The sequence below is a fragment of the Podarcis vaucheri genome, assembly GCF_965113315.1.
Source record: "Podarcis vaucheri genome assembly, chromosome: 6".
Taxonomy (NCBI): Eukaryota; Metazoa; Chordata; class Lepidosauria; order Squamata; family Lacertidae; genus Podarcis; species Podarcis vaucheri.
This window is the reverse complement of record NC_138764.1, coordinates 7,406,243-7,432,369: the sequence shown is the minus strand read 5'-3', so window position 1 is coordinate 7,432,369 and position 26,127 is coordinate 7,406,243. Positions and strand designations below refer to the sequence as shown.

Genomic DNA, 26,127 nt, shown 5'->3' with positions numbered 1-26,127 from the left:
TACATTTTTGATAAATTTTTAGTACTGGATTCTAACAACTCAAACTCCAATTTTGATTTTTTCACCTGAAAGCCAATTTTCCTGTCCATCTTAAAGACCTCTATTATTTGGTAATAGTGAAGCCAATCTCTCACTTTCCCTTTTAGTTTCTCAAAACTCTGCAATTTTGATCTGTCCCCTTCGTGTTCTAAAATTTCACAGTATCTCGGCCATCTAGATTCCATATTAAGCTTCTTAACAGCCTTAGCTTCCATTGGTGACAACCATCTTGGGGTTCTATTTTCCAACAAATCTTTGTATCTAGTCCAAACATTAAATAGTGCTTTCCTGACAATATGATTTTTAAAACCTTTATGAGCTTTAACCTTGTCATACCACAGATATGCATGCCACCCAAAAATGTTATTAAAACCTTCCAAATCCAAAATGTCTGTATTCTCAAGAAGTAGCCAGTCCTTCAGCCAGCAGAATGCTGCCGCTTCATAGTAAAGTTTGAAGTCTGGCAGGGCAAACCCCCCCCCCCCTTTCCTTAGCATCAGTTAAAATCTTAAACTTAATTCTGGGCTTCTTGCCCTGCCAGACAAACCTAGATATATCTTTCTGCCACTTCTTGAAACAGTCCATCTTGTCAATAATCTGCAATGTTTGAAAAAAAACAACAACATTCTTGGCAATACATTCATCTTTATAACCGCAATTCGACCCAACAAGGAAAGCTTCAAGTTCGACCAGATTTCTAGATCTTTTTTCACTTCTGTCCAAACTTTCTCATAGTTATCTTTAAATAAATTCACATTCTTAGCTGTCATGTTTATGCCCAAATACTTCACTTTCTTAACCACATTTAACCCTGTCTCATTCTGAAACCTTTCTTTTTCAAAAGGTGTTAAATTTTTCTCCAATACCTTAGTTTTTAATTTGTTCAATTTAAATCCTGCGACATGGCCAAATTCTTGTATTAATTCCAATACCCTTTTCGTACTAGCGTCCGGTTCTTGTAATGTAAGTACCAGGTCATCTGCAAACGCTCTCAATTTGTATTGTTTAGCTCCGACCTGAATCCCTTTTACCAACTGGTCCCTTCTAATCATGTTAAGCAAAACCTCCAGGACTGATATAAAAAGTAATGGAGAGATTGGGCACCCCTGACGTGTTCCTTTTTCTATCTTGAACTCTTCTGTAAGCACATTATTTACAATTAATTTTGCTTTCTGTTCAGAGTATATTGCACCTATACCATTTTCAAACCCTTGGCCTACCCCCATCCCCCGGAGATTCTTCATCATAAAATTCCAAGAAATGTTGTCAAAGGCTTTCTCGGCATCCACAAATATCAAAACCGCCTTAGTGTTAATGTCCACTTCCAACTTTTCCAAAATGTCAATTATATTCCTTACATTGCCCGACAAGTGTCTTTTCAGGAGAAAGCCAGCTTGATCTCCATGAATCTCCTCCATCAAAACTCTTTTCAATCTCTTTGCTAAAATGTCAGCAAAAATTTTATAATCCACATTTAATAACGAGATGGGTCGGTATAAACTCACCACATATGAACAACCTGCAGATAAACGCAGACTTGCCATGGACAAATTCAATGATACAGTGGTACCTCGGGTTAACATACACTTCAGGTTACAGACTCTGCTTGTAGCCTTTTTAGCCTCGGGTGAGAAGAGCTTTGCGCCCGGGACGGGGAAATGGGAGTCAACAGACACTCAAGGAATAGTTTCAGAGAAAAGCTTTATTCTGCCATCCGGGGTGGCAGAAGGAGCAAGTGTGATAGATTCACAAGACAAGCATGAGTTCACAGCCATTTGCGCAGAGCATATATTCCCCACCCAGTTCCCTCCCCTTTCTCCTCCTCCTCAAGAGCCCTGCCCCATTGTGATGAAATTCCAGTGCCTGTCTTCGGAGAACTTCCAGACATTAGTGACGAAGATGCCTCCAGTGCTGAAGGACACGAAGAAGAAGTGGTTCTTGAAGATGATGCTCCACATCCATTTTCCCAAAAGGAGTTGAATGATCTAGTTCGCGACCTCAGCTTGTCAAAGGACTCTGCCAAACTGTTGGCATCCAGATTGAAGGGGAAAAAAACTCCTCTCTGACATCAGCTTCTTCCGCAACAGGCATCAAGAGTACCTCCATTTTTTCTCAGAAGACAAGGACTTGGTGTACTGTGCAGATATTGCGCAGCTTCTGCTCAAGCTTGGAGTGCCACAGTAAACCCAAAGATTGGAGACTGTTCATTGACAGCAGCAAGCGATCACTGAAATGTGTTCTGCTACACAACGGCAACCAGTTTGCCTCTATACCCCTGGCTCACTCGACTACAGTGAAGGAGAACTATGAAGCAGTGAAGTATGTGCTGGAGAAAATTGGTTATGGTCAGCATAAGTGGTTTATTTGTGTTGACCTGAAGATGGTGAACTTTTTGTTGGGACAACAGTCTGGCTTCAACAAGTACCCATGTTTTCTGTGCATGTGGGATAGTAGGGACCGTGCTCAGCATTACACGAAGAAGGACTGGCCTGTGCGGGAGGAATTGGTGCCTTGCAAAGAAAGGACCGTCATCAACGACCCTCTGGTGGACAGAGACAGAATACTCTTCCCACCGCTGCACATCAAGCTCGGCTTAATCAAGCAGTTCACCAAAGGCTCTGGACAAGGATGGTGACTGCTTCACTTGTGGCAGGATTGACCATGGAGAAGTTGAAAGCTGGCATCTTTGACGGTCCTCAGATCCGTCAGCTCATCAGAGATCCAGAGTTCTGAAACTCAATGAACGAAATGGAACTGGAAGCGTGGAAGGCATTTGTTCTGGTAGTGAAGAACTTTCTAAGCAACAATAAGGTCAGAAACTATGCAGAACTTGTCAACAACATGCTGACTGCTTTCAGAAACCTGGGCTGCAACATGAGCGTCAAGATGCACTGCCTATTTTCACATATGGACCGGTTTCCTGAGAACCTGGGTTCAATGAGTGACGAGCAGGGGGAGAGATTCCATCAGGACATGAAAGAGATGGAGACCAGGTATCAGGGTCGCTGGGACGCAGTCATGATGGCTGACTACTGTTGGACTCTGAAGAGAGACCTCCCTGCCGCTGAGCATTCCAGGAGTTCCAAGAAACAGAAGTTCAAGCCCTGAAGTTTGAAAAATGGTGAAGCAACGTGCAATTTATGTGTTCTTACCTTTATCAATGCCCACCATTCAGTTTAAAGTAATCGATGTTTCTATCAGGTAATCAATAGATGTTGTTGGAAAAACATTATTTTCTCTTAAAAACATATTTAGGATGATATGTGTTGACAAAAATCAGCTGATAATGCCACAAAATGTAATCGGTTTTGTCACAAGATCTGATTTTTTACAAATCAACATAGCACAACAACCTGACCTGATGGAGAGAAACGGGTGCCATTTCCTGATTCAGCAGTGCAAAAAGACCCTAAATCAATTGTAGAAATCTAGACAACATTCAAAAGGTAAAAAATTGTTGCCCAGTGTATAATTTAACATCTTTTGGGGGCAATTCCAAACCTGTTATTCCAAGAAGAAAGGCCTCTGGTTTCTTTATAAATGTATATTTCAACATTTTTTTCAATTCATTATAAATCTTTTCCCAGAAGTCTTTCACCTTGGGGCAGGTCCACCACATATGATAGAAGGTACCTTCTTTTTCTTTACCTTTCCAGCAATGGTTATCACAGTTATGATAAATCTTTGATAATTTCACAGGGGTCAGATACCATCTATACATCATTTTCATTGTGTTTTCCTTTAGTACAGTACATGCAGTGAACTTGACCCCTTTCTTCCACAATCTTTCCCAATCCTCAAACATTATGTTATGTCCTACATGTCTTACCCAATCTATCACCACTGATTTAACTTGTTCATCCTTCGTATGCCACTCTAACAATGGGAAATGTAGTGTTTTCAAAGCCCCCCCCCCAATGTTTCAGGGGGCATTCTCTGGGTGTTTGGTGCTGCTTTGGAGTGAATCAGATGACATTGGACCTTTGGGGAAATCGTGACCCTGTGGGTTAGGGCACTGAAGCCTCATTTTTGGGGGGGCGCCATAAAACGTGGGGTTTTCACTGCCATGGATCACAAAACGGCTGCTGTTTTGTGCAAAGCTGGTAGATTGAGAAACTTGTATTTTATTTTTATTTTTAAAAAGATAAACTAAAGGTGTGTGCTTACAGGTAAACAGATACCAGTGTGCATGCCCATTATGACCTCAGGCAAGAATCAAGAAAATACAGTTGGTCCCTCTTAACTGACATTCTGAACTGAACAGAACTGAAGGGAGGGGCTGGTTCTGGAGCCAAGCTGTTTAGATTGGGTTTGGGTGGATGCGAAGAGGATGCCTCCAACTTCTTGGGCTTTGCTTCTCAACTTATTCTGCCTTCTGGGACCCCCCAGCCAACCACCTCTTGGATAGGTGAGCATGCAGATATTTTGGAATGTGAGTGTGGGGCAGGATGACCGCGTATGAAAGCTCCTTTGAGCACAAGTGCTGGCCCCCCTTTTCTCTCCCATGGAGGCCCTGAACTGGCCAGCTCCTTGTTCAGGGCCTCCAAGGGAGAGAAAAGGGAACCTCAGTTACTGTTTGCCTTCTGAGGACACTGTCTCCCTCCCAGAGCCCCAAGGCTTACGGATGCTGCTCTAACAGCCTCAGGACATCCAAGGGATCATGAGCAAAGCACACAAGCCCTGCCCGCCAGATGTGAAGCACTGTACAGAGAGAATTTGGGTTTTTTAACTGGCTGAACAGAGTTTCAGCCCTTGGGGAATTTGATTTCTTAAACATACACCTTCCCCTTCCTTGTGTCCCTGGGGAGAAAAGCCAATCCTGCTTTCTTCCTTTGGTAATTTAATCAGAGGAAATAACTCTTTCAATGGGGCATTTCTCTCCACCTGGCTCCACCGGATATTGCTGATGGCCAATGAAAGCCCAAGTAGGGATTCCTAGTGGGGGATGTTGCTGTGGTATAGTGGAGGAGCAGGGCCAGGAGGCTAACTTGGACACCTGAGAACACAAAAAAGCAGCAGCAAAACAACTACATGTTTCCTTTTAAATGGGCCTTCCTGCTGAGTGTAAAGCATAGATCCTCATTTTTTAAGGGAAAGGGGAGAGAAGGCTTCTCCCAAAGTGTTAGAAGGCCACAAATAATGTAACAATAGAACAAAACAAATGTGCCGTTTCATGTGATACAGAATCCTATGTGCAAATCTGTTAGATTGAGAAATTTGTACTAAATAAGAAAAAAAAATTAAAGGTGTGTGCTTGCAGGTAAACAGATTGGAGATTTTCTGCAAGATCTTGTGAGATCTCATTGAAGTCTTGCAAGATGTCTAGGAGAGCAAAATATGTATTGAGATTTGGGAGAGATCTTGCATGCTCTTTCAGGGACCAAAGCCATCACTGCTGCAGCGCCAAAGGCAGGTGGCTAAGGGGTGGTGAGTGTCCCACGGGGCGAAATGGGATGTACCCCCCCCCTCAAGCTCAGGATTCCAGAACTAACAACTGTCAGTTGGGAGGGACGGAAGGCAAGGACCCACAGCCCAGGTGGGGCTCGCTAGCTTGGGGAGGAGGTGTGTGATTCCTCAGCTGGAGTAGATGCAGGACAGTTGAGGCTCACATGCCTCATCACCGCAAAAGCTATAACTGGAAAGCTGAATTATGATTTTCAAGTTTATACATTTCAATAATTTTGCAGTCATTTTAGCATTTCAAAACTTGACTTCCTTCCCCCTCTTTCTGCAGTTCTTTAAATTGATTCTCCATATCTTATGCATATCCAAATTACCTCAATTTCTTCATTTATGCATCTGCTATAAATAGATAATCTTATTCAACTGCAGGTTATTCCAATAATCCTGCCAATGTTCTTATCTGTTTACAGTTTGTTACAGTTTGTAACTATTCATTCAACCATTTCCATTCTTTAATAAAAAGTTTGTTCTCTTGCTCCTAGAAACGGTCAGCATGTGACAGAGGCCACATCCTGGGAACGGTTTGACTGGCCACCTAAACCAGGTGAGAGCAGCCAAAGAGTCTCAAATGCTCAGGAATTTCCCCTGTGTGCCAAGACAGGCTCCAGAAGATTGAGCGGACAAGACCAAGCGTGGGCCCAGTGGTCAAGAAGGTGGTTTCTGCAATGCTGTGGAGGGAAGTGAGGGGCAGATGGGGCTCATCCACCTATAAAGATAGCCCATCGAAGAGAAGGAAAACTCTGATCCTAATTTGCCTTGTGGGATATCTTTGGGAGCTGAAAAGGCTAAGGAGTAAAGCCTACACAAATCTGGAGTGGAGTCCCTCAGGCGGTTGGATGGCGCCGTTTACAACCCCTTCTGACAACTCCTGCAGCCCAACTGGTGCCTAACTCTGCTTTCCTTGGAGACACATCTGCAAAGCCAAGAGAGGGAGTCTTGTCATCTGGGAAGCCCAGGACCTGCAGACACACTGCCCAGTCTTGCTCCCTGGAGAGGTCACTTTGGGACTGCTGACACCGTTGCTTGACTTTTGACCTCACCCCCAGAGGCGCACTCCATTGCTTCTCAAGACAGACAAAAGACAGCATTAAAAAACTATTTGAAAGAATTTTATTTCATTCAAAAAAGACAATCTGGCATGTGATTAGGACAGTGGTTTTCAGACAACGGGTGACACGTTTATTGATCCAGTTTGGAAGTCTCTGTCTTGTCTTCGCACATGCGCAGTTCCATCTAGGAGCAACAACAAGGGAAGGAGCCAAACTGTCAACTCCTGCAGCGAGACTCAGGATTTCCACTCATGCTCACAAACGTAGGAAAAAGCACCGCCTAGGATAAAAGGATGATCACAGAATAGCATGTTTGTAAAGGAACTTGATTAGAATAATAATGATGATGATGATTTTTATTTTATTTTTCTATTTGGGTTTGTGGGGAAGGGGGGAACTGGGTCTTGGTGGGGAGGGAGATCTGTGCTGGAGTTGCTGGCCTCATTGCTGTCGCTGCCCGGAAGAGAGAAGAAGAGAAAATATTTTTAATCTTTCCATTTCTTATTCTGTTGACAACCCATCTTTCCTTCAAGGATCTCCAGGTGGCTTACGCTATTCTCCCTTTCTTTAATTACATTTACTTCCTCATTCCATTTCTCTTCCAATATCTCTTCCTCCTCCTCCTCGCAGACCAGGGGGTGGATTTTAGGGGCACAACAGCAGGAGGCCAGCAGCTCGCACAGCCTGCCACACTGGCCATTCTCTCTTTCAACAGCCTTGGAGAACAACTGAGTAGGCATCTAGAGCGTCAACTGAACAGGCATGTGGATCAGCTAGTCACTGGGCACAGTCTATTCTTTTGGAGGGGGCTTTCCCCAGTTTCCATTTATAAGAAGTTTGAAAGGTTGCCTCTTTATAAAGTCTGTTTCCTTGTGACGAGAGACCACACTGGAGACTCAGTGTTTTTGAAATATATCAAGGTAAAGGGACTCCTGACCATTAGGTCCAGTCGTGGCCGACTCTGGGGTTGCAGCGCTCATCTCGCTTTATTGGTGGACCGGTCATGAACAGCTTCCGGGTCATGTGGCCAGCATGACTAAGCTGCTTCTGAACCAGAGCAGCGCACGGAAACGCCTTTTACCTTCCCGCCGTAGTGGTACCTATTTATCTACTTGCACTTTGATGTGCTTTTGAACTGCTAGGTTGGCAGGAGCAGGGACCGAGCAACGGGAGTTCACTCTGTCGTGGGGATTCGAACCGCCAGCCTTCTGATAGGCAAGTCCTAGGCTCTGTGGTTTAACCCACAGCGCCACCCGCATCCCTATTATTTATTTATTTAGATACTTGGGTTTGGAGCGAAGGGAGAACTGGGTCTTGGAGAGGCGTAGAGCTGTACTGGAGCTGCTGGCCTCACTGATATCGCTGCCTGGAAGAGAAATGAAGAGAAATGAAGAGAAATGAAGAGAAATGAAGAGAAAAAATTCTTAATTTTTTCATTGATTACTACATTGATGGCCCATCTTTCCTGCAAGGATCACCAGGTGGCTTGCGTTATTCTCCCTTCCTCCCTTCCTCATCCCATCCCTGAACTCTTCTTGAATCAGGGAGCTGCCTCCCCCCATCCCAGTGATCCAGATTCTCTCTGGCCTCCCTGTTCCTCAAGAACAAAGATCAACACTCCCCATCTATAGATCGGTGGCATCCATCCCCTGGTCGCTTGGTCTTACATAAATTGTTTTCACCTTCACTAAAGATTCCTTCTGATCTTCATAACCATCACTTCATCCTCCCATTTCTCTTCCAATATCTCTTCCTCCTCCTCCTCACAGACCAGGGGATGGATCTTTGGCACGTGACAGCAGGAGACCAGCAGCTCACGCAGCCAATCTTTATAAACTAATCTAACCATGACTAGGTTCCCTATGTTTCTGAATCTTGAGGGATAGTAAAAGAAACAGAATGCAGAAGGAATTAGGAATCCTACTTATACTTTATATGAAGAAAGTCTCTTCATTACACCAGAAAACGTATTTCCTTTCTCACAAACTACCTCCTCAAGCTAAAGATGCTCATCTTTAATTTTATAGTCCCTTTCCTCTTTTGTGCAGTTCTGCCCCTCCTTTCGCCACTTTTCTTCTCTTCCCGATTCTCCAATTAGTCCAGCCATTTCTCCTAGACCACGCTATGCCATCTTTGCCATCTTTATAGGTTAGTGTTTAATATAAGTTCAATATTAAAAGTGTTGCCTTCTCTTTTACCTTTGTTTTCCAGTAACTTCCACTCTTTTACCGCAAACAGCGCTGACAATCCAAGTCTTTTAACTCAGTCTCTTTGGCTGGGCTCATGCCACTTCAAAGTAAAAAACAAGTTAAGTCCTTGAATTCCGCTTCTTTTAATGGGCTAGTACTGCTGCTGCAGAGTGAAATTTGAATCTGTCTTCCTTTTCTTACTGGTACTTGTTAGAGAAATCTTTGCTTATGCTTACTTATAATGAGAAAGATTTCCAATATGTTTAAGATAAAATCTCCCGTTCTTTACTCTTTATGTGCTAGTCTTTTGGGTCTGTTTCTGAGCAGTTCAGTTTGTATAAATAAGTCTCACAGACCCTCTTCTCCTCAAGCTCTCCTTGTTAGCTGCCGTTCTTACCGTTTGGGACTTTGAGGCTTGCTGCTGAGGATTGCTCGTGTCCTTGCGTCTAGGTACTCTCTGTTGACTCACCTCCTGGTTAGGACGTGGGCTTTGAAGGGTTCCTTTTTTGACGCTGCCGGACAATGTCAGCCCTGGGCCACGCCCAGAGCCTTTTTGGGGGTCGTGTAGCCTCCGCGTTGCCCCCCAAAGTTCCCTCTAACAGCTGCTAGGCGCGGAGAACCCGCGAAGCACATCCACAACGGAGGGCGGAAAAAGCGGAAGCCCTTCCATACCAGGTTTGGGAGGGGGATTTGGTCTGCGATAGGCTTTTTCCGTAGGGACACGGGTGGCCACAGAGCCTAGGGCTTGCTGATCAGAAGGTCGGCAGTTCGAATCCCCGCGACGGGGTGAGCTCCCTCTGCTCGGTCCCAGCACCTGCCAACCTAGCAGTTCGAAAGCACAAAGTGGAAGTAGATAAATACCGTATTTTTCGCTCTATAAGACGCAATTTCCCCCCTCCAAAAATTAAGGGGAAATGATCAAAGCAGCAGAAATAAGAGATGATTGCATCCCTTTAAGAGCTCAAAGCATGGGTACCCCCAACAAAAATTTAAAATTCGGTTTTGTAATTTGGAACTAATGTGATTTGATTGGTTTGCTAATAAAAAATATATTATAAAAAAAACAAAAATTAAGGGAAAATTTGTGTGCGCCCTATGGAGTGAATGCAGGCTGCGCAGCTAAGCCCAAAGCCAGAGCAGGCAGAAGGAGCACTGCGCAGCGCTCCGTCTCGCTGTTCTAGCTTGGGGTTAGCTGCGCAAAGCCTCCGCAGGGCAGCAGAGTGAAGGCCCCCTGCTGCCCTGCGAAGGCTTCAAAGGCCGTCCCCGAAGCCAGAACAGTGAGGCGGAGCGCTGCACAGCGCTCGGTCTCACTGTTCTAGCTTGGGGATGGCTGCGCAAAGCCTCCGCAGGACAGCGGGGTGGCTTCACCCCGCTGCTCTGCAGAGGCTTCAAAGGCTGCACTCCGTTGGCTTCAGGCAGCTATCCGCAAGCTTTCGGAGCGCAGCAGGAGTTCCCGCTGTACTTCGAAGGCTTGCGGATAGCCACCTGAAGTCACCTAGCAGTTCGAAAGTGGAAGTAGATAAATACCGTATTTTTCACTCTATAGGACACACTTTTCCCCCTCCAAAAATTAAGGGAAAATGATCAAAGCAGCAGAAATAAGAGATGATTGGATCTCTTTCTGAGCTCGAAGCATGGGTACCCCCAACCAAAATTTAAAATTCGGTTTTGTAATTTGGAACTATTGTGATTTGATTGGTTTGCTAATAAAAAATATATTATAAAAAAAACAAAAATTAAGGGAAAATTTGTGTGCGCCCTATGGAGTGAATGCAGGCTGCGCAGCTAAGCCCAAAGCCAGAGCAGGCAGAAGGAGCGCTGCGCGGTGCTCCGGCTCACTGTTCTAGCTTGGGGATGGCTGCACAAAGCCTCCGCAGGGCAGCGGGGTGCCTTCACCCCGCTGCTCTGCGGAGGCTTCAAAGGCTGCACTCTGGGGGCTTCAGGCAGCTATCCGTAAGCCATCCAAGCGCAGCAGGAGTTCCCGCTGCACTCAGAAGGCTTGCGGATAGCCGTCTGAAGCCTGGAGAGCGAGAGGGGTCGGTGCACAGTTTTCCCTCTCTGCGCAGCGCCCCTTCAGCGAAGCGGGAGGAGAAATGGAAGGGGCTCCATTTCTCCTGCCGCTTCGCTGAAGGGACACTGAGCAGAGAGGGAGAGAATCCCCCCCCTGTTCTCCCCCTCCTATAATCCGGTGCGTCTTATGGTCCGGTGCGTCCTATAGAGCCAAAAATACTGTAGGTGCCGTTCTGTCGGGAAGGTAAACAGCCTTTCCGTGCACTGCTCTGCTTTTGCCAGAAGCGGCTTCGTCATCCTGGCCACATGACCCGGAAGCTGTACGCCGGCTCCCTCAGCCTATAGGGCGAGATGAGCGCGCAACCCTAGAGTCGTCCGCGACTGGACCTAACGGTCAGGGGTCCCTGTACCTTTACCTAGGCTTTTTCCAGATCTGCCTTACTGCCCTATGTTTCTAAATCTTGAGGGAGAGCAAAAGAAGCAGAATGCAGAAAGAATTAGACATCCTACTTACACTCAAGAAGAAGAAATCTTTATTTTGCCGGAAAACATCATTACTTCTCACAAACCACCTCCTTTCTCCTGAACTATCCTCAAGTAGTTGCTCTTCCCAAAGTCCTCAGCCAAGTCACTCAGCAGGGGGACGTGTCACAATGGAGGCCCTGACCCTGTTGCTTTAGCTACCTTGCTTAACAATGTGAATTGTTCCCCTTAACATTAATTTTTCAAATATATCTTCCCGTGGGTTTTTATTTTATTTATTTAGGAAGGATCTAGAGCTGGCTTCATCCAGCACGGTGCATTTCTGGACAGGACAGGAAACACCTTGCAAACACACACTTTTCAACATGGCGGTGTCACCAAGGAAAAACACTCCTGGCCTAGACTATGGCTGCTGTTTCTCAATTCATAGTAAAAAATGACCCTTCTCAACATCCTGTAATAATCTGTCCAGTATTAGGATGGACAGGAGCAGGACTTCACCCTTAGACCCCCTCATCCCCCTGTTTCTTTCTGTTTCTGCCCAGTGTCTTCTGCCAATCAACAGCTTTCCTTAGCTTGCAAGGAAGTGAAATGTTATGAGTTACTTGGTGCCAGACTCCCCTTTGCCATGAGTTTCTGGGTGCCAGGCACTGAACCCCTGGACCCTGAACATCGGGGGAATTGATCTAAGCTGTACCCCAAGCACTACATTTGATTGTTGGTTATTAGAAACTGATTGAAACCATTTTATTTCATTCACAAAAGAAATTTTGACATGTGATTATGATAACAGTTTATATAATAAAGGTGACACGTTTATTGATCCTTTTTGTAAGTTATTATTTGTCTACTTTAATGTATTTTTTATATATATTAATCAGTAAGGGGGTGGGGTGGGAAGCAGTTTTGCATATGAAACTGGTGGATGGCTGTCATTAATCCAGATCAATTTCATAGAATCATAGAAACTTATAGCTGGAAGGGACACCAAGGGTCATCTAGTCCAACCCCCTGTGATGCAGCAATCTCAGCAAAAGCATCCATGGCAGACGGCCAGCCAACCTCTGCTTAGTAACCTCCAAGGAAGGAGAGTCCACCACCTCTCGTGGGAATCTGTTCCAATGCGAAACAGCCCTTACTGTCAGAAAGTTTTTATGAATGTTTAGTTGGAATCTCCTTTCTTATAACTTGAATCCATGGGTTCGAGTCCTACCATCTAGAGCAGGAGAAAAGAAGCTTGTTCCCTCTTCCATGTGACAGCCCTTAAGATATTTGAAGATGGCTGTCAGATCTCCTCTCAGTTTCCTCTTTTCCAGGCCAAACCTCCCCAGCTCCTTCAAGTGTTTCTCTTCAATCTTAGTTTCCAGACCCTTGGTTGTCTTGGTTGCCCTCCTCTGCACACATTCCAGCTTGTCAACATCCTTCTTAAATGATGGTGCCCAGAACTGGACACAGGACTCCAGGTGTGGCCTGACCAATGTAGGAGAGAGTAGGACTTGGACTTCCTTTCATCAGGACCCTGGACAGCCCTGTTCTGGGAAGTTTTGAATGTTTGACAATCTTTTTTATTTTAATATTTTGTTGGAAGCCGCCCAGAGTGGCTGGGTATAAATAATAAATTATTATTATTATATTATGATGATGACTGTGAGGTGTTACAAGTCATTAACTTCAAGCCACACTGCCATGCCTTTGAAGACACAAACCACCCCAGCTTTTCAGAGCTGGCTATCATGGCTTCTTTAATCTTTGTGTATTGCTCCACCATGTGGCTGAATCATATAAAGCACTGACTTTTACATATCTCTTGACCTCTAATTGCAAGAAGATCTCGTTAACTTGGATTATAATCTTTATAAATTGAAGTTGTGGAGCAGGTCCTCGAGAGTGGGGGGGGGGGCTCCCACCATTCCTCCTCAGTCCAGCCCCTGACAACCATGTGGGTTACGGCGTCGAGGGCTCATTTTGTGGGGCGATGTGAAACGTAGTGTTTTCACTCCCAAACCTTGCAGGGGGCATTCTCTGGGTGTTTGGCGCCACTTTGGAGTGAATCGGACAACGTCTGACTTTTGGAGAAATTGGGATCCCGTGAGTTAGGGCGCCAAAGGCTCATTTTTGGGGGTGCCATGAAATGTGGGGTTTTCACCGCCAAACATTTCAGGGGGTCTTTAGTAGGTGTTTGCCGTTGTTTTGTTGTGAATCCTAAGACATCGGGTTTTCAGCGAAATCGTGGCCGCCATATCTATCCTGATAGATGATTTGGCCTGTCACCCTTGTGTGGAAGTAAAGGATGAGATTCCCCTACTATTCCGCCTGGGGTCTCCAATGTGGTGCACCCAGCCTCCTCTCACACTATTCCTATGCTGGGGGATTTGGGGGTGGTTTGTGGGGATGTTATGTACTGAGTTGAATAGGATCCAAAATGCTACAGTCTGATTGGTCCTAGAACAATAGGATCCAACATGCAGCAGTCTGATTGGTCCGCAGGAGCCACTCAATCCAGCTCCAGGTGGAAGTGAATCCACAACCTGATTGGCCTACAGGAGAATCCCAGAATTAGCCAATCACGTGCAGCCCATTGTGTAAATAATGTATATAAATCAGATATTGTGGGGGAACTTTCATTCCTCGCTACTATGAGCTGAATATAGAGCCTGAAATCCACTCTCGACTCCGAGTATATTTCAGGGGAAGAGCTGTTTGGGATATTTCCTGCTTGTGAATTATTGTGTGTGTGTGTGTGTGTGTGTGTGTGTGTGTAAAACACATGCCTAAAGCTTTAAATCTGGGATGGGCATGGAAGTTCCGAGGTGGGCCACCAGGTGGCACTGCAGGCCATGCTCCAGCTGCTGCTGCTGCTGCTGCTGCTACAGGTGCCAGTAAGTCTCGCATTTTCAACCTCTTCCTCCTCCATTGCACTGGCTAAATGATTCCTTGCTGGACTCCCATCGCTGAGGCCAAATGTACCTTTACCGAGCAAAATATCCTTTCGAATTATACACCCAGCACATGGAACCTGACCAAGGGGCAATACAAGTGGACTCTCTGTGCCCTTACCACAGTAAAAAGACTGATACTGGTGAGCTGGAAAAATAAAAATGCGTCTCCCTTCTATGATTGGATTGAGGACTTCTACAAACTCACCACATATGAACAACCTGCAGATAAACGCAGACTTGCCATGGACAAATTCAATGATACAGTGGGACCTCGGGTTAACATACACTTCAGGTTACAGACTCTGCTGGTAGCCTTTTTAGCCTCGGGTGAGAAGAGCTTTGCGCCCGGGACGGGGAAATGGGAGTCAACAGACACTCAAGGAATAGTTTCAGAGAAAAGCTTTATTCTGCCATCCGGGGTGGCAGAAGGAGCAAGTGTGATAGATTCACAAAAGAAGCATGAGTTCACAGCCATTTGCGCACAGCATATATTCCCCTCCCAGTTCCCTCCCCTTTCTCCTCCTCCTCAAGAGCCCTGCCCCATTGTGATGAAATTCCAGTGCCTGTCTTCGGAGAACTTCCTGACATTAGTGACGAAGATGCCTCCAGTGCTGAAGGACATGAAGAAGAAGTGGTTCTTGAAGATGATGCTCCACATCCATTTTCCCAAAAGGAGTTGAATGATCTAGTTCGCGACCTCAGCTTGTCAAAGGACTCTGCCGAACTGTTGGCATCCAGATTGGTTTTTTAAAAAAATATTTTTATTGAATTTTTAAGAGAAGAAGATAGCAAAACATATATCAGACACAAAACACATAGCTATCAACAATATATAAAGAAGAAAAGAAAAAACTCACAGTTTTCCATACATATTTTCCATAACCAACTGGACTTCCTCACATTTCCCTTTCCTGCATTCTCCATAGAAAAGTTATGTTTAGCAAATTATTACCTTCTTTCCAATTTTATGTTCTAATTCTAATGTATTATGCCTCTAGTAAGTATTTCCATCAAATATTTAAGTGCTTAGTTTTGGCATAACTTTACTTCAAATCTCATCTTTGTATTTCAACTTATTCTCATCCATATCTCATTTAAACTTCTGATGCCATAGTCTTTCCTTTCATGCACCTTCTTAACATTCATGCAATTTATATAATTTTTGTAAATAGTCTTTAAACTTCTTCCAGTCCTCTTCCACCTCCTCTTTTCCCAGGTCTCGAATTCTGCCAGTCATCTCAGCCAGCTCCATGTAGTCTATCAGTTGTGTTTGCCATTCTTCCAGTGTGGGTAAATCTTGTAACTTCCAGTATTTTGCAATGAGTATTCTTGCTGCTGTTGTTGCATACATTAAAAAAACTCTGTCTTTTTTTAACACCTTCTGGTCGACAATACCCAAAAGGAAGGCCTCTGGCTTCTTAGGGAAGGTATACTTAAATACCTTTTTTAACTCATTGTAAATCACTTCCCAGAAGGCCTTCACTTTCGGGCAGGTCCACCACAGGTGAAAAAACGTTCCTTCAGTCTCCTTACATTTCCAACATTTGTTATCATGCAGGTGATATATTTTTGCAAGCTTGACTGGGGTCATGTACCACCTGTATATCATTTTCATAATATTTTCTTTCAAAGCATTACATGCCGTAAACTTCACACCGGTGGTCCATAACCTTTCCCAGTCAGCAAACATGATGTTATATCCAATATCCTGTGCCCATTTTATCATAGCTGATTTAACTGTTTCATCTTGTGTGTTCCATTTCAACAGCAGATTATACATTCTTGAAATTACCTTGGTCTTAGGTTCTAACAATTCTGTTTCTAATTTCGATTTTTCCACCTGGAATCCTATCTTTTTATCCATATTGAAAACCTCCTTAACCTGGGCATAATGTAACCAATCTCGCACTTTACCCTCCAGTTTCTCCAAGCTCCGCAACCTCCAGGTTTCTCCGACCTTTTCAATTATTTCCCAATATTTCGGCCATTCAGCCTCCATATTGAGTCTTTTCCGAGCCTTAGCCTCCATAGGTGACAATCACCTTGGAGTCTTGTTTTCTAACAAATCCTTGTATTTTGACCAGACATTAAATATTGCTTTCCTGACAATATGGTTCTTGAAAGTTTTATGAATCTTTACCTTGTCGTACCACAAATAAGCATGCCAACCAAAAGCATTATTAACCCCCTCCAGATCCAGGACATCAATGTTCTCAAGGAGTAACCACTCTTTTATCCATCAGAAAGCTGCAGCTTCATAATACAACCTTAAATCCGGCAGGGCAAACCCCCCTCTTTCCTTTGCATCGGTCAAAATTTTAAATTTTATTCTGGGCTTTTTGCCCTGCCAGATAAACTTAGAAATATCTTTCTGCCACTTTCCAAAACATTCCACTCTGTCCACGATCTGTAGGGCCTGAAACAAGAACAACATTTTTGGCAACACATTCATCTTTATAGCGGCTATTCGGCCCAACAAAGAAAGTTTCAATCTTGTCCAAATTTCTAAGTCTTTTTTAATTTCTGACCAACATTTTTCATAGTTATCTTTAAACAAATTCAAATTTTTCGCAGAGAAGTTGACCCCTAGGTATTTCACTTTTTTAACCACATTTAAATCAGTCTCCTTCTGAAACCTCTCTGTTTCCATGGATGTCAAATTTTTTTCCAACACCTTAGTTTTCTGCTTGTTTAATTTAAATCCCGCCAACCGACCAAATTCATGAATCAATTCTAAAGCTCTTTTCGTACTAGATTCTGGCTCCTGTAATGTTAAAACCAAGTCATCTGCAAACGCCTTTAATTTGTACTGTTTGGCTCCGACCTGTATCCCTTCCACCAACCGGTCCCCTCTAATCATGTTCAAAAGAACCTCCAGAACCGAGATAAATAACAGAGGGGAGATAGGGCAACCTTGTCGTGTTCCTTTTTCAATCATAAACTCTTCTGTCACCACATTGTTAACTATCAGTTTAGCTTTTTGCTCTGAATAAATTGCCTCTATTCCATTTTCGAACCCCCGTCCCACTCCCATCCCTTCCAAATTTTTCTTCATAAACTTCCATGAAATATTATCAAATGCTTTCTCCGCATCTATAAAAATTAACACTGCTTTAGTATTGATATTCGTCTGTAAAAGTTCCAAAATGTCAATAATGTTCCTCGTGTTATCAAACAAATGTCTACCTGGGAGAAAGCCTGCCTGATCTTTATGAATTACTTCGTTTAGCACTTTTTAAAATCTACTTGCCAAAATGTCAGCAAAAATTTTGTAATCCACATTCAGGAGCAAAATGGGACGGTAGTTCTTAAGTTGGGTCTTTTCAGCTTCCGATTTAGGTATCAATGTGATGAAAGCTTCTTTCCACGATTCCGGTGCCTTCTTCCCCTCCAAGATCTCATTACAAACCTCCAAAAGTGGTTGTGTCAGATAGTCTTTCAATGTCTTATAATATTTTGAGGTAAGTCCATCTGGCCCTGGAGACTTGCCAAGTTGCATATTCTGAATGGCACCTTCAATTTCTTGTTGTGTTATTTTGCAATTTAGGATTGACCTCTTTTCCTGAGTTAATTTTGGTAGTCCATTCTTCTTTAGAAATTGATCAATCTCTGTTTCTTTTTGTGGCCCTTGCGTATAGAGTTGTTTAAAGTATCTCTGGAAACACTTTCTAATCTCTTCGGGGTTTTGTATATTTCTCCCTTCATTTTCTAAATTTGTCACCGTGTTCAGTTTTTGTCTCTTCTTCAGCTGCCATGCTAGCAGCTTCCCACATTTATTTGCTGACTCAAATGTCTTTTGTTTCATTAATTTGATTTTCCACTCCACTTCTTGATTTACCAATTTGGTATATTGAGCTTGATGAAATTTAATTTCTCTCAAAATCTCCTGCGACTTTGGTTTCAGTCTCAACTTTTTTTCTCCTTCTCTTATTTTCTCCAAAATCTTATCTTTTCTCTCCTTCTGTGCTTTTTTCTTAATGGAGTTCTGTTGTATCAAAAAACCCCTCATAACAGCTTTGCTTGCGTCCCAGATTACTCTTTTTTCCACTGTAGTGTTCAGATTTATTTCAAAATAGTCTCTGTGTGGTGTAGTGGTTAAGAGTGGTAGTCACGTAATCTGGGAAACCGGGTTCGCGTCTCCGCTCCTCCACATGCAGCTGCTGGGTGACCTTGGGCCAGTCACACTTCTGTGAAGTCTCTCAGCCCCACTCACCTCACAGAGTGTTTGTTGTGGGGGAGGAAGGGAAAGGAGAATGTTAGCCGCTTTGAGACTCCTGAAGGGGAGTGAAAGGCGGGATATCAAATCCAAACTCTTCTTCTTCTTCTTCTTCTTAATGTCTTTTGGGCCTTCTTAATAACTTCCTGATCTCTAAACAAGGTGTCATTCATTCTCCATCTGAAGGAGCCGGTTGGAGTTAGTCTCATTTCCATTTTCATAGCGTTATGGTCGGAGCAAGTTTTTGGGCAGATTTCCACTTTTCTAGTCTTCGGTGCCAGTCCTCGAGTTATCCATATTTGGTCGATTCTTGTCCATGACAGATGAGCTTCAGAGAAGAATGTTCCTTCTCTTCCTAGGGGGTTCTTTGTCCTCCAAATGTCAATCAAGTCCAGATTGTCAGTTAGCTCAAAAAAAGTTTTAGGTAGTCTGCTGTCTTTTGTCAAGTTTTGGTTTTGTGATTTGTCCATGTTGGTAGATACCACCCCATTCATATCTCCCATCATGATGATGTTATTGTAATCCAAAAAATCCAGCAATGTCTCATGCAGCTTCTTATAAAATTCTGACTTCCCCTCATTTGGAGCATAAATTCCCAATATCAAAACCTTTTCGCCTTGTGCTTGTATCTCAATTGCCAAGATTCTTCCTTGCTCATCTTTAAATAAAAATTTTGGTGCTAGGCTCTCCTTTGCGTAAATCACCACTCCTCTTTTCTTGACTCTGTCCGATGATATAAACTCTTGGCCTCATCTCTTGTTGACTAACACTTTCCTGTGGAGCCTAGTCACATGCGCTTCCTGCAAGCAGATAATGTCCCGTTGCTCTTTCCTTCATATGTGAAATATTCTTCTCCTTTTTTCCGGGGAGTTACCACCGTTGATGTTCCAACTAAGAACCCAAAGATTGGAGACTGTTCATTGACAGCAGCAAGCGATCACTGAAATGTGTTCTGCTACACAACGGCAACCAGTTTGCCTCTATACCCCTGGCTCACTCGACTACACTGAAGAACTATGAAGCAGTGGAGTATGTGCTGGAGAAAATTGGTTATGGTCAGCATAAGTGGTTTATTTGTGTTGACCTGAAGATGGTGAACTTTTTGTTGGGACAACAGTCTGGCTTCAACAAGTACCCATGTTTTCTGTGCATGTGGGATAGTAGGGACAGTGCTCAGCATTACACGAAGAAGGACTGGCCTCTGCGGGAGGAATTGGTGCCTTGCAAAGAAAGGAACATCATCAACGACCCTCTGGTGGACAGAGACAGAATACTCTTCCCACCGCTGCACATCAAGCTCGGCTTAATCAAGCAGTTCACCAAAGGCTCTGGACAAGGATGGTGACTGCTTCACTTGTGGCAGGATTGACCATGGAGAAGTTGAAAGCTGGCATCTTTGACGGTCCTCAGATCCGTCAGCTCATCAGAGATCCAGAGTTCCGAAACTCAATGAACGAAATGGAACTGGAAGCGTGGAAGGCATTTGTTCTGGTAGTGAAGAACTTTCTAAGCAACAATAAGGTCAGAAACTATGCAGAACTTGTCAACAACATGCTGACTGCTTTCAGAAACCTGGGCTGCAACATGAGCGTCGAAATGCACTACCTATTTTCACATATGGACCGGTTTCCTGAGAACCTGGGTTCAATGAGTGACAAGCAGGGGGAGAAATTCCATCAGGACATGAAAGAGATGGAGACCAGGTATCAGGGTCGCTGGGACGCAGTCATGATGGCTGACTACTGTTGGACTCTGAAGAGAGACCTCCCTGCCGCTGAGCATTCCAGGAGTTCCAAGAAACGGAAGTTCAAGCCCTGAAGTTTGAAAAATGGTGAAGCAACATGCAACTTATGTGTACTTACCTTTCTCAATGCCCAGCATTCAGTTTACAGTAATCAATGTTTCTATCAGGTAATCAATAGATGTTGTTGGAAAAACATTATTTTCTCTTAAAAACATATTTAGGATGATATGTGTTGACAAAAATCAGCTGATAATGCCACAAAATGTAATCGATTTTGTCACAAGATCTGATTTTTTACAAATCAACAAAGCACAACAACCTGACCTGATGGAGAGAAACGGATGCCATTTCCTGATTCAGCAGTGCAAAAAGACCCTAAATCAATTGTAGAAATCTAGACAACATTCAAAAGGTAAAAAATTGTTGCCCAGTGTATAATTTAACATCTTTTGGGGGCAATTCCAAACCTGTTATTCCAAGAAGAAAGGCCTCTGGTTTCTTTATAAATGTATATTTCAACATTTTTTTCAATTCATTATAAATCTTTTCCCAGAAGTCTTTCACCTTGGGGCAGGTCCACCACATATGATAGAAAGTACCTTCGTTTTCTTTACATTTCCAGCAATGGTTATCACAGTTATGATAAATCTTTGCTAATTTAACTGGGGTCGGATACCATCTATACATCATTTTCATTATGTTTTCCTTTAGTACAGTACATGCAGTGAACTTGACCCCTTTCTTCCACAATCTTTCCCAATCCTCAAACATTATGTTATGTCCTACATGTCTTGCCCAATCTATCATCACTGATTTAACTTGTTCATCCTTCGTATGCCACTCTAACAATGGGAAATGTAGTGTTTTCAAAGCCCCCCCCCCCCCAATGTTGCAGGGGGCATTCTCTGGGTGTTTGGTGCTGCTTTGGAGTGAATCAGATGACATTGGACCTTTGGAGAAATCGTGACCCTGTGGGTTAGGGCACTGACGCCTCTTTTTTTTGGAGGGTGCGCCATAAAACGTGGGGTTTTCACTGCCATGGATCACAAAACGGCTGCTGTTTTGTGCAAAGCTGGTAGACTGAGAAACTAGTATTTTATTCTTATTTTTAAAAAGATAAACTAAAGGTGTGTGCTTACAGGTAAACAGATACCAGTGTGCATGCCCATTATGACCTCAGGCAAGAATCAAGAAAATACAGGTGGTCCCTCTTAACTGACATTCTGAACTGAACAGAACTGAAGGGAGGGGCTGGTTCTGGAGCAAAGCTGTTTAGATTGGGTTTGGGTGGATGCGAAGAGGATGCCTCCAACTTCTTGGGCTTTGCTTCTCAACTTATTCTGCCTTCTGGGACCCCCCAGCCCAAGACCAACCACCTCTTGGATAGGTGAGCATGCAGATATTTTGGAATGTGAGTGTGGGGCAGGATGACGGCGTATGAAAGCTCATTTTAGAACAAGTGCTGGCCCCCCTTTTCTCTCCCATGGAGGCCCTGAACTGGCCAGCTCCTTGTTCAGGGCCAAAAAAGGGAGAGAAAAGGGAACCTCAGTTACTCTTTGCCTTCTGAGGACAATGTCTCACTCCCAGAGCCCCAAGACTTACGGCTGCTGCTCTATCAGCCTCAGGACATCCAAGGGATCATGAGCAAAGCACACAAGCCCTGCCCGCCAGATGTGAAGCACTCTATGGAGAGAATTTGGGTTTTTTAACTGGCTGAACAGAGTTTCAGCCGTTGGGGAATTTGATTTCTTAAACATACACCTTCCCCTTCCTTGTGTCCCTGGGGAGAAAACCAATCCTGCTTTCTTCCTTTGGTAATTTAATCAGAGGAAATAACTCTTTCAATGGTCTAATAGATTTGCTGAATCATGAATTCTGTACATGCACAGAGGCTATACCTCTTGAAACCCCAAAGATGGGCAAGATGGGGCATTTCTCTCCACCTGGCTCCACCGGATATTGCTGATGGCCAATGAAAGCCCAAGTAGGGATTCCTAGTGGGGGATGTTGCTGTGGTATAGTGGAGGAGCAGGGCCAGGAGGCTAACTTGGACACCTGAGAACACAAAAAAGCAGCAGCAAAACAACTACATGTTTCCTTTTAAATGGGCCTTCCTGCTGAGTGTAAAGCATAGATCCTCATTTTTTAAGGGAAAAGGGAGAGAAGGCTTCTCCCAAAGTGTTAGAAGGCCACAAATAATGTAACAATAGAACAAAACAAATGTGCCGTTTCATGTGATACAGAATCCTATGTGCAAATCTGTTAGATTGAGAAATTTGTACTAAATAAGAAAAAAAAATTAAAGGTGTGTGCTTGCAGGTAAACAGATTGGAGATTTTCTGCAAGATCTTGTGAGATCTCATTGAAGTCTTGCAAGATGTCCAGGAGAGCAAAATATGTATTGAGATTTGGGAGAGATCTTGCATGCTCTTTCAGGGACCAAAGCCATCACTGCTGCAGCGCCAAAGGCAGGTGGCTAAGGGGTGGTGAGTGTCCCACGGGGCGAAATGGGATGTACCCCCCCTCAAGCTCAGGATTCCAGAACTAACAACTGTCAGTTGGGAGGGACGGAAGGCAAGGACCCACAGCCCAGGTGGGGCTCGCTAGCTTGGGGAGGAGGTGTGTGATTCCTCAGCTGGAGTAGATGCAGGACAGTTGAGGCTCACATGCCTCATCACCGCAGAAGCTATCACTGGAAAGCTGTCCTGGCCAGGCCTGTGTCCTTTGGCTCCAGTTGGGAGTGAGACGGGTGACGTCTGATTTTTGGTGAAATATTTTTTAAAAAAAAAATTATAAGTTTCAAGTTTATACATTTCAATAATTTTGCAGTCATTTTAACATTTCAAAATACAATTTCTTCATTTATGCATCTGCTTTAAATATATAATCTTATTAAACTGCAGGTTATTCCAATAATCCTGCCAATGTTCTTATCTGTTTACAGTTTGTAACTATTCATTAAACCATTTCCATTCTTTAATAAAAAGTTTGTTCTCTTGCTCCTAGAAACGGTCAGCATGTGACAGAGGCCACATCCTGGGAACGGTTTGACTGGCCACCTAAACCAGGTGAGAGCAGCCAAAGAGTCTCAAATGCACAGGAACTTTCCCTGTGTGCCAAGACGGGCTCCAGCAGATTGAGCGGACAAGACCAAGCGTGGGCCCAGTGGTCAAGAAGGTGGTTTCTGCAATGCTGTGGAGGGAAGTGAGTGGCAGATGGGGCTCATCCACCTATAAAGATAGCCCATCGAGGAGAAGGAAAACTCTGATCCTAATTTGCCTTCTGGGATATCTTTGGGAGCTGAAAAGGCTAAGGAGTAAAGCCTACACAAATCTGGAGTGGAGTCCCTCAGGCGGTTGGATGGCGCCGTTTACAACCCCTTCTGACATCTCCTGCAGCCCAACTGGTGCCTAACTCTGCTTTCCTTGGAGACCCATCTGCAAGGCCAAGAGAGGGAGTCTTGTCATCTGGGAAGCCCAGGACCTCCAGACACACTGCCCAGTCTTGCTCCCTGGAGAGGTCACTTTGGGACGGCTGACACCATTGCTTGACTTTTGACCTCACCCCCGGAGGCGCACTCCATTGCTTCTCAAGACAGACAAATGCCAACATTAAAAAACTATTTGAAAGAATTTTATTTCATTCAAAAAAGACAATCTGGCATGTGATTAGGACAATGGTTTTCAGACAACGGGTGACACGTTTATTGATCCAGTTTGGAAGTCTCTGTCTTGTCTTCGCACATGCGCAGTTCCATCTAGGAGCAACAACAAGGGAAGGAGCCAAACTGTCGACTCCTGCAGCGAGACTCAGGATTTCCACTCATGCTCACAAACGTAGGAAAAAGGACCTCCTAGGATAAAAGGATGATCAGAGAATAGCATGTTTGTAAAGGAACTTGATTAGAATAATAATGATGATGATGATTTTTATTTTATTTTTCTATTTGGGTTTGTGGGGAAGGGGGGGACTGGGTCTTGGTGGGGAGGGAGATCTGTGCTGGAGTTGCTGGCCTCACTGCTGTCGCTGCCCAGAAGAGAGAAGAAGAGAAAATATTTTTAATCTTTCCATTTCTTATTCTGTTGACAACCCATCTTTCCTTCAAGGATCTCCAGGTGGCTTACGCTATTCTCCCTTTCTTTAATTATATTTACTTCCTCATTCCGTTTCTCTTCCAATATCTCTTCCTCCTCCTCCTCGCAGACCAGGGGGTGGATTTTAGGGGCACGACAGCAGGAGGCCAGCAGCTCGCACAGCCTGCCACACTGGCCATTCTCTCTTTCAACAGCCTTGGAGAACAACTGAGTAGGCATCTAGAGCGTCAACTGAACAGGCATGTGGATCAGCTAGTCACTGGGCACAGTCTATTCTTTTGGAGGGGGCTTTCCCCAGTTTCCATTTATAAGAAGTTTGAAAGGTTGCCTCTTTATAAAGTCTGTTTCCTTGTGACGAGAGACCACACTGGAGACTCAGTGTTTTTGAAATATATCAAGGTAGAGGGACTCCTGACCATTAGGTCCAGTCGTGGCCGACTCTGGGGTTGCAGCGCTCATCTTGCTTTATTGGCGGACCGGTCATGAACAGCTTCCAGGTCATGTGGCCAGCATGACTAAGCTGCTTCTGAACCAGAGCAGCGCACGGAAACGCCCTTTACCTTCCCGCCGTAGTGGTACCTATTTATCTACTTGCACTTTGACGTGCTTTCGAACTGCTAGGTTGGCAGGAGCAGGGACCGAGCAACGGGAGTTCACTCCGTCATGGGGATTCGAACCGCCAGCCTTCTGATAGGCAAGTCCTAGGCTCTGTGGTTTAACCCACAGCGCCACCCGCATCCCTATCATTTATTTATTTAGATACTTGGGTTTTGGGCGAAGGGAGAACTGGATCTTGGAGTGGGGTAGAGCTGTACTGGAGCTGCTGGCCTCACTGCTATCACTGCCTGAAGAGAAATGAAGAGAAAAGATTCTTAATTTTTTCATTAATTATTACATTGATGACCCATCTTTCCTGCAAGGGTCTCCAGGTGGCTTGCGTTATTCTCCCTTCCTCCCTTCCTCATCCCATCCATGAACTCTTCTTGAATAAGGGAGCTGCCTCCCCCCATCCCAGTGATCCAGATTTTCTCTGGCCTCCCTGTTCCTCCTGAACAAAGATCAATACTCCCCATCTATATATCGGTGGCATCCATCCCCTGGTCGCTTGGTCTTACATAAATTGTTTTCACCTTCACTAAAGATTCCTTCTCATCTTCATAACCATCACTTCATCCTCCCATTTCTCTTCCAATATCTCTTCCTCCTCCTCCTCACAGACCAGGGGATGGATCTTTGGCACGTGACAGCAGGAGACCAGCAGCTCACGCAGCCAATCTTTATAAACTAATCTAACCATGACTTGGTTCCCTATGTTTCTGAATCTTGAGGGATAGTAAAAGAAACAGAATGCAGAAGGAATTAGGAATCCTACTTATACTTTATATGAAGAAAGTCTCTTCATTACACCGGAAAACGTATTTCCTTTCTCACAAACTACCTCCTCAAGCTAAAGATGCTCATCTTTAATTATATATATATATATATATATATATATATATATATATATATATATATATATAATTTTTATTAATTTTCCAAACATGTAATAAAAACAAACAGTAAAACAAAACAAAACATACAAACAAATAAACATATATAATTTCTTAAACTTATTTTCCTTCACCTTACTTCCCGGACTTCCCCATACCTCCCTTTTTCTGCATCCTTATATTTACCCTTTCTCAGCAACCCTCTATTTCATTAATTGACTCATTTTTGTTATAATTTCCTTAGACTTATGATTTACAGCTGCAATTCTCTGTTTCTTAACACCGTAACATCTCAGCACTCCTCAATTTTACAACAGTTTTTAAGATATATTTTAAATTTCTTCCAATCTTCTTCCACTGTCTCACTCCCCTGGTCCCGAATTCTGCCGGTCATCTCTGCCATTCCCATAT

At 43.9% G+C, this 26,127-nt stretch overlaps 1 long non-coding RNA gene across 1 annotated transcript in view; it reads right to left on the bottom strand.

Moving 5' to 3' along the window:
- The window catches only part of LOC309535738, a 110,102-nt gene that overhangs the window by 69,777 nt on the left and 14,198 nt on the right, over window positions 1–26,127 (bottom strand). Inside the window, exon 2 of the long non-coding RNA XR_014221364.1 lies at window positions 23,692–24,780. This is a non-coding gene — a long non-coding RNA (uncharacterized lncRNA). The remainder of the gene's footprint in view (window positions 1–23,691; window positions 24,781–26,127) is intronic.